The sequence below is a fragment of the Cebus imitator genome, unplaced genomic scaffold, assembly GCF_001604975.1.
Source record: "Cebus imitator isolate Cc_AM_T3 unplaced genomic scaffold, Cebus_imitator-1.0 Scaffold342, whole genome shotgun sequence".
Classification (NCBI taxonomy): domain Eukaryota; kingdom Metazoa; phylum Chordata; class Mammalia; order Primates; family Cebidae; genus Cebus; species Cebus imitator.
In genome coordinates this window covers 1,508,253-1,516,197 of record NW_016107657.1, presented here as the reverse complement: position 1 = coordinate 1,516,197, position 7,945 = coordinate 1,508,253, and the positions used below count along the sequence as shown (strand labels likewise).

Sequence of the window (7,945 nt, the reverse complement as noted above, 5' to 3'; positions counted from 1 at the left end):
ACAGTTCCCACAATAAGCCCCTCTTCTGTAACTTGTTTCTTTCTACCTTGCCCATTCTCCAACCATACAAATCCCTTTATCTCCCTCAATAAGCCAACACTTTTCTGATCCAGACCTTTGCGCATGCTGTGCATTGCTCTCTCTGTGATGTTCTGAACCTGGCTGGCTCCATCTCATTCTTCAAGTCTTGGCTTTCTTGACCATTCATTCTAAATTGTGTTCTCCAACCACTTCCCAGTTCTTTGTTAGCACTGGTTTATTTCATTCATAGCTCTTTTAACAATTTGTGGTTATTTTGTGTGTTTATTAGTTTTAATCTATTCCCTTCCAAGCTCCATGGAATTGCCTTATCTGTTTGCTTACCAGATTGTTCAGTAGAGCTACTGTAGCATTCACTAATTATTTGATGAAGGAAAGAGGAACATAAAGAGGAATAAAGTCATCTCACTCCCTCCTAGAATAGCTCTTGGCATTTAACATCTAGATACTACAGGGTGGGTCCCTTGCTATCAGCTATCCCAATGCCTTGAGACACATTTTTCATCTGTGCTTATAAGGGTTACTTATTTAAGGTACTCTATTGCTGAAAATCTAAAATGTGGCCTATGATTTTACCAGTGGGGCCCTGGGCTTTACTCACAGGTCTGACTTTCCTTCTAGAACTTTCAATGGGGTAGGTCAGTTTCCCCAAAGCCTCTGTTCCCATTCCCTTCATGAGCAGCTTTTGAGGCTTGATTATGCACTAGGTCTTCCTCATCCTGATATGTCCAGCCTGTGCCTGGCTAAGCCTTCAGATATGTTACTAATAGAAAAATGATTCAACAGAAATTACAGACATGATACAAAGATGAAACCAATTCTATGCTCAGAAGGGCCAAGGCACTATTGGTATTTTTGATACATCTGAGTCAGTACAGGCTAATCAAAAAGGCAGTTTGAAAAATCAACACCCAAAAAGTGTTCTAATGCAAGACAGAAAAAGTACATCATCCTGATTTTCCCCTTCCCCGACAACTGTCATGAGAAATTCAGAGGAGGCGGGGGATGAATATGGTGGAAACGAGAGGACAAAGGACCGACCATGGGCCAGCCTTGTGATCTGCATCTGAAAAAATATAAAAGGAGCCAAATACCAGCATAACGAGGAAATCAGGGTCAGCCAGAGAACAATCAGCAATGAATCTAAGCTCCCTGTGATGCTGTCCCATATGGGGGGAGCTTCAGGGAGGATCACACAGAGGCAATGAGGTAGGGCTGCAGCAGGTGGGTGGGGCTGACTGCAGGAGAGGCCATGGGACAGCTGAGTGAGCAATGAATGCAGAGCTGGGCTGGGCCGGACCTTGGACAGGAAGCAGTCGGGTTTGGTGTACACCAGGGAAGAGCAGTGGTTGAGCAGAACCAGCTCAAAAGACAGCTACTGTACGCCAACAAATGGAACTTAAGTCCAAATCTACGTTGCCCCCACATTTTATCAGCACCATAGCATGACTGAGAAAGGCTCACCTGGCAAGATTCCATCCACGAAGATGATGTCCAGCTGCCCTCTTTCCCCCGACTCTCCTGGTTTGGGCTCCATACACAGTTCTAGTCTTGGAAGTTGTCTCTCTCACTCTGGGCATCTTCTATTCAACACTGGTGAGCCCAACACCAGTAAGGCCCTGCCCTCATTGGCTGGGCTGGATCTGACTTTGTCCACTACTTCTCCAATACCCATATGGGCCCTGCCACCACCCATGTTGTCTTACTGGGTGTTTACTGGAATATAAAATCATCACAAAGTTCAGCACATCTGCTTTACCCTCTTACAATCACCCAGTAAGAGCAGACTGCTGGATTGCCATAGTCATTGTCATCTCCATGGTGTACTTCTTGGCCTCTCCAGGCACGGTGGCAATGGTCAATCTAGGCCACTGGCATTTGATGGGCAGGAAACAACCTGAGCAATGACACTGCAAATTGGAAGGTCAGCTTCTTGGGAGTTTGGCAGAAGTTTAAGTATTCTGCTTTCCTGGTTGGGTGGAGACAGGAAAAATGGTAGAGAAAAGAACAGATTAGAAAAGCACTGTGGTGTTGGTCTCAGTCCCAGATTCCCCTTACATGGCTGGGAACTGAGCTGTGAAACAGGACTCCTGATCGAGGATATGGCTGGACCCTGGGGGGATCCCCAGAATAAGAAGCTGACCTCTGGAGCCTATGGACCCACTGATACAGCCTTTTATAAGCTGTGGGCTGCACATTCAGTCACCTGCCAGGGCTTTAGGGAATACGTTTGGGCCCATGAACTCCCATGGAGACACTTAATCATTGCGTCCCTAACACAGAGACCGTAGTGCTGGTGCTATAGTGAAGAGCACATTCTCTGCCTGATCTTTGACAGGTGGAGGGGCCCATGGCCACAGAGAGTATTAAGAGCAGGTCAGGGATATCTAGTCCTCTTTCTTAACTGGTTCACCCTCAGAGAGAATGTAATCTAATGAGAAGCCCCAGCATCGACATTTATAAAGAAATGTCACTGTTGGGTGACTAATTTTATGATAGGCTAAATCTAAAATTCCTCTTTTCCTAAATAAATTCCTCGCTTTTCATAATATAAAATTAAGTACTAATTTTATGTTCTTAGAGGGTAAGGGTGGCATCTTTTTGGCTTGGTGGTCTCACAGCATCTAGTCATGTAAAAGGAAGAATCATTGCTGTGGCTGAGTTTGAATGAGGCCATGTGAATGCTCACAAGAGACAGACAGAGAATGGGAGGATTGACCAGTGATGGAAATGTAGCATTTGTTATTATGATATCTCGTCCTTTCCAGCTTCAGATTTGGGATAAAGCAACTTTAGTCCAGCAGAATCAAAGTCAAGATTCTAAAGTAGCTCAGCCTAGCAGATGTGTTCAATACTATTTATGATTCATTTGTTAATTTATTCAATACATCTATTAAGCACCTGTTCTGTGTAGGCAGAGCATTATGCCTCCCCAAAGTTAGTGGGGAAATTGGGCAGGAGCTAGAATATTCAAATGAGAGACGGACATTGCTAATAAAGAATAAAGTCAGACAGCTAGGTAAGGGAAGAAAAGCAAGGACTTTCTCTTTGCATCAGTGTCACAGAATTCACCAGTTTCCTTCTAGTTCACACAAGTCTTTTGTTTTCTCCAGTTCCTGCAGTGCACCCATTTTTTTCCTTTTGCAATATTTATTCTCTACTATTCATTCTGATATTTAATCATATCAACCTCATCTGGGCAATTTCAAGAGTGAAAATTCAGGGCAGATATTCAGTCCTCCATGGAGCTAACCTCAGCCCCATCTGTACCTGCTTCATTCAACATCAATGTGCAGCTACTTCTGTATCATGTGGTCTAGCTCCCAGCTGTAATTTATCTCTGGCATACTGTATTGTTTCATATCAGGAAGTCCAGGTCCTCAAGCGACCAGTTCTTCTCCTTCTCTTGGGCTCCTTATATAGGACAGAGTACATAGTTTTACAAAAAAAAAAAAAAAAAAAAATCTAAATGAGTAAATTAAAGGCTTAATAAGAAAACTATCTATTTGGGCCAATTAAATAGTTATTCCAGATATGGGGAGACCTATGCCCTTGGTAACTGAGTCTTCTAAAAGGTCATTTATACTAAAATGTAAATGACTGATAATGAAAAATTATTTCTGCCAGAAAATATTTACATTTAGTCAGAAATCCAGAGTCTTAACCCAAAGAAAGATGTTACAGTCAGTCATTAACTGTAGCTGTGACCTAAAACTTATGGTGCTGTCACTCATTTAACCCACTGTCAAGCCCTGGCTCCCCTTTACAATATCATCACTGTCCCCAATTGAGTCAATAGTGGCGATTCTGTGTGTTTAATGAGGCTTAAAACTGGGGGACACATAAGTAGCCCCAGCCCGTGTTAGCGAGCTCTGACCTCCCTAAGGTAAATGGTAAGTGAGAAAGCAACTGTCACCAACCTCCCTACTGCCTACACACACATGCATACAGCCATCCCTGGAAGTCTCACAGTTCCCCATAGAACAGCTTCTCTCCGGAGAGAATGGGTTTTTAAGATAAACTCCTCTAAAGGTTGTGTGCCTGCCAGCCACTGATGCAAGGAGCATAATTAAGATGGAAAACAACCAAATACTGCAAAGAGCAGAGACAGAACAAGACCGGGCCAACTCAGTGAAAAGGCCTCTCTCCCCTGTGGCTCTGTGCTCAAGAGCTCTCCACAAGCAAAGAAATAAGGGAGGGTGGAAAGGAACACATGAATAAAACAAAAGGTATATTTACGGAGCACTGCTGAGCAACTCCTACAGCACCTCCTTCTGGCTGGACCCCTGGGGTCACCTTCCAGTCCAGGGTTAGATCTCCATGTCCCACTCCATTCTTTCCCACAGGCCTCAGATGTGGCAAGTCAGCTGAACTCAGGTGGAAATCATACTGAGTGCACAGGAGCAGGGGAGGTGGAGAAGGATGGAAGCCCAGAGGAGGGCTAGGAAAAATGTGAGAACTATAGGGCTGACCTCAAATCAGTGACCAACAGCCCTAAAGGTTGGTAATGAAATCAGCCCTGGCTCCAGCAGGCCCTTAAGCCCTACGTCTCAGAGGAGTGACAGCAGGGTGAGCCAGATGGGAAGCGTTGTCAAATTCAGGTGGGGGACAGCATCACGATGTGCGTGTTTGGTTCATTAAGAGCCAGACACAAACCACAAGCTTGGGAGGCAAGGAACAGAATCCAGGCTCACAGAGTCTACACAGAAACTTGCCAAAGAGTCAAGGCCAAACCCAGGGGCCTGAAATTCAAGCCAGCTTTCTGTCCCTTCCAAAGAACTGGATGGCAAGGCAGAAAAGAACAACAGAAAACCAGTCATAATGATTGCATCATTAGGACTTAAGGGATTAAGGGAATGGGTTTTGGAACCAGGTCAACATGGCTTGTTCATCCAGTCAGTTCCTCATTTGAAAAATATGGGAGATCACCTTCCTATGGAACTGTTAGGAAGACTAAATGAGATCATGAATGAAAAGTGATTAGCACAGAGCCTGGCACACACACTATTATGATGGCACTGATGGCAGAGATAGGGCTGCTGGTGTCGAAGGAAAAATTGTAACAGTGGCACCTAGGGTCACAATCTTACTATCTATTTCAGCCTCCACTGGTTCATGGGGCTGAGGTGCCTAAGGCACACCTGCTGGGTCAGGGTTGATGCAGAAACTGAAGTACTGTGGGCTGAAGGCTGCACCAGCTTCAGGCATCCATTGCTGGAGCTGGCAGGAGCTGGGCCCAGGGACACAATCAGCTTATCTCTGGCTCATTGTAGGGTTAAAAGATGTGTTTACAATCTACTAGCCCACTTCCCAGATCACAAGGCACCGAGGTCACCCAAATGGTTTGCAACAGAACAAGAATCAGAACTGAGGTCACCTAAATCAGAGATCAGAGTTCTTGCCATTCTACTGGGGCTCCTTCATCTCCATGAAACATCTTTATCTAATGCCCTCCTAGCCTCACTGCCCCTGCTATCAGCAGACAGATCTCTCCCTCTAGAGTTAGGTAGCAATTCCCATGGGAAACAGGCATGTGCTAACGAAAATGTCAGGCATAGAGAAGCGACACACACTGCATGAGTCTCCTCTTCCCGGATGTGGAAGCCACCTGCTCACTGTGGCACAGGGAACGGAGGCCAGGGTATAGATTCCATGGTGAGCCCACCATAAGAAAGGGTCAGCTTTCTTCAGGAATTGAGGTACTGGTCTTGTCCTCTTTTCTTCTGTATCTTTCTTAGTATCATGAGACACCAGCTACTCTATTCCAAACATGAGGCATGAATCAGAACTAAAATTCTGTTTCCTAAATTCACAATTGAAAAACAACAGAATTTACATTAGTTATTTTTATCTAGAATACCAGGGTAGTCTATGAATAAAATACACACAGTTGGAGAGGAGGAGAATATTCATCCTACAGCTCTCTGCCAACCCAAAGGCCAGTTGAACCATCTTCATTACTTTTCATAATTAAGAACATAGTAACAGCCAACTAGGGGTGTTTAATCGATGTTTAGGGTTTTAAATTCAATTCTCACCTGAGCTGACTTGTCAGGTTGATTTAAAGTAGTTAAATAAAAATTAATTAATGTAATTCCATAAATTACAGAGTTGAAATGAGTTATTTGAAGTAAAGCAAAATGAAGTAAATCTAGGTTGGTTCATTTTTAGTCTCAGTACTCAGTACTGAGTTGCTGGCCAATGGATATGGGTGTTGGCCTTAAGTAACTGAGAATTCTAGAAAACTGGCTTCAAGAGATGGCCTGGGGCAAAACCATTGCTGGGTCCTGCAGGGTAAGTCCATTTGGGGCAAGGAAATCCAGATCTGGCAGCAGGGAGTTCATGCATCATCCTGGAAGCCCACAGGTTGAGGGCGTACAGGGACCAGAGGTGCTACATGGCTTGGGCAGGTCCTATAAAATGCAGGCCTTGGTCATACACTGACCTCTTAATTTAATGCCAACTTCTATGTTACTGTAGAATTTGACTATTTGTCTCAAAATTAAGAAATATATGCATAAGAAGCAGCTTAAAGAAAGGTCCCATGGGGTGGACCACACAAACCTACAGAATATTTTAGGCATTCTCTCTGTGTCCTCTACTCTCCTTCTAAATAAAAATGAATGTATTCTATACAGCAAATGTTCACATCTTCCCCCTCTTCCCCACCGAGCACATGATTCTACTTCTATCAATGCTTTTTTCCAATTCCCATTGTTACGTAAGCTGAATGTCTTGGAAATAGGCATATGTCTTAAAAATAGGCCTATGTATATAATTTAGCTGTGAATGTGGTATTCAAGCAGCCTCCAACTTAAGAGCAGGCTCTGTTCCAAAAGTTTGAGTGTATGTCAGTTTTCTAGTACTCAAAATGCATTTTCCCATAGAAACCATGTTGTGCGTGGTAGTTAGGTCCCCCAGGCAGCCCACAGATGCCTGTTGAAGCCCATGAAACTGGAGTGCAATACGGTCCTAATAGAACCCTAGACCCCAACATGTTTCTGTGGGAGGGCACATATGGAGCTCTAGCCCAGGACTCCTCCTCCCCTTCAAATCCTACCCTTGCTGGTTGTGGGAATGGTCACATGATCTCACCACATTCTCAGAGAAATGGACCCTGCATCTCAAGTTCCAAACACGCCCTCTGCAATTCATCAGTTTTTCCCTTTTTTTCCACAGCTTTTCTGTTAACAGTCAAATTATGCTTTTCCCCACAACACATCGGTGCGAAGCAGGGAAGCAGACAGACTCCCACCCAGGTTGTCCTGCCTTCAGGAAGAGAGAGCACTGGGGAAAGCCTTCCCTGGGAGACAATCAGGGTCAGCCTTCATATCCTCTGCAGGCCCTTTGTGGCTGATGGAGAGGAAGAGAGAGGCCCCAAGAGGGCTGGCAGGAGAGCGCTGAAGACTCACTTCATTGTCATATGGAGAACCCTTAGTGCCCAGAACTGTGTCAAACACATCCAAGAAAAAAGAAACTATAAAAAGATAGATTCAAATTCAAAACACACAAAAAAAGACCTTATATAAGTCCCTTTTAAAGTGACTATTATCCCTAGGTACATTATTAGGTGAAAAATACAACAAACCAAACAAGACGGGATGAGAGAAGCGGAAGGAGAAGCTGCCCCACCTAAGTGATTGAGTGCTCTCTCAGAGCACCCAATAGCAGCCAGCCAGCCCAGCATCCCGAGGGATCCTGAGCCCACTGGCAGTTCAGACACCCTTTTACCAGAAATCGAGTTGAAAGCCCCTTGAGCTCTCTAGAGCAATGATTTTGCAATTGCTCCTGATCACAGTATTTTAATTTCAGGTTATGCTTTTTGTTTTTAGCATTTAGCCTGAAGTCACCTATCCAATGAAGAATTGATATAAATAATGTTTGGAAACAGAGTCCATTTTTTCAT

General features: G+C 44.3%; 1 long non-coding RNA gene across 1 annotated transcript; it reads right to left on the bottom strand.

Moving 5' to 3' along the window:
* Window positions 1-231: 231 nt before the first annotated feature.
* LOC119467866 lies at window positions 232-3,447 on the bottom strand. Its single transcript, XR_005196505.1, has 3 exons — window positions 3,310-3,447; window positions 1,504-2,008; window positions 232-395 (listed from the first exon to the last, which is right to left on the bottom strand). It is a non-coding gene; the product is annotated as an uncharacterized LOC119467866 (long non-coding RNA).
* Window positions 3,448-7,945: the final 4,498 nt, after the last annotated feature.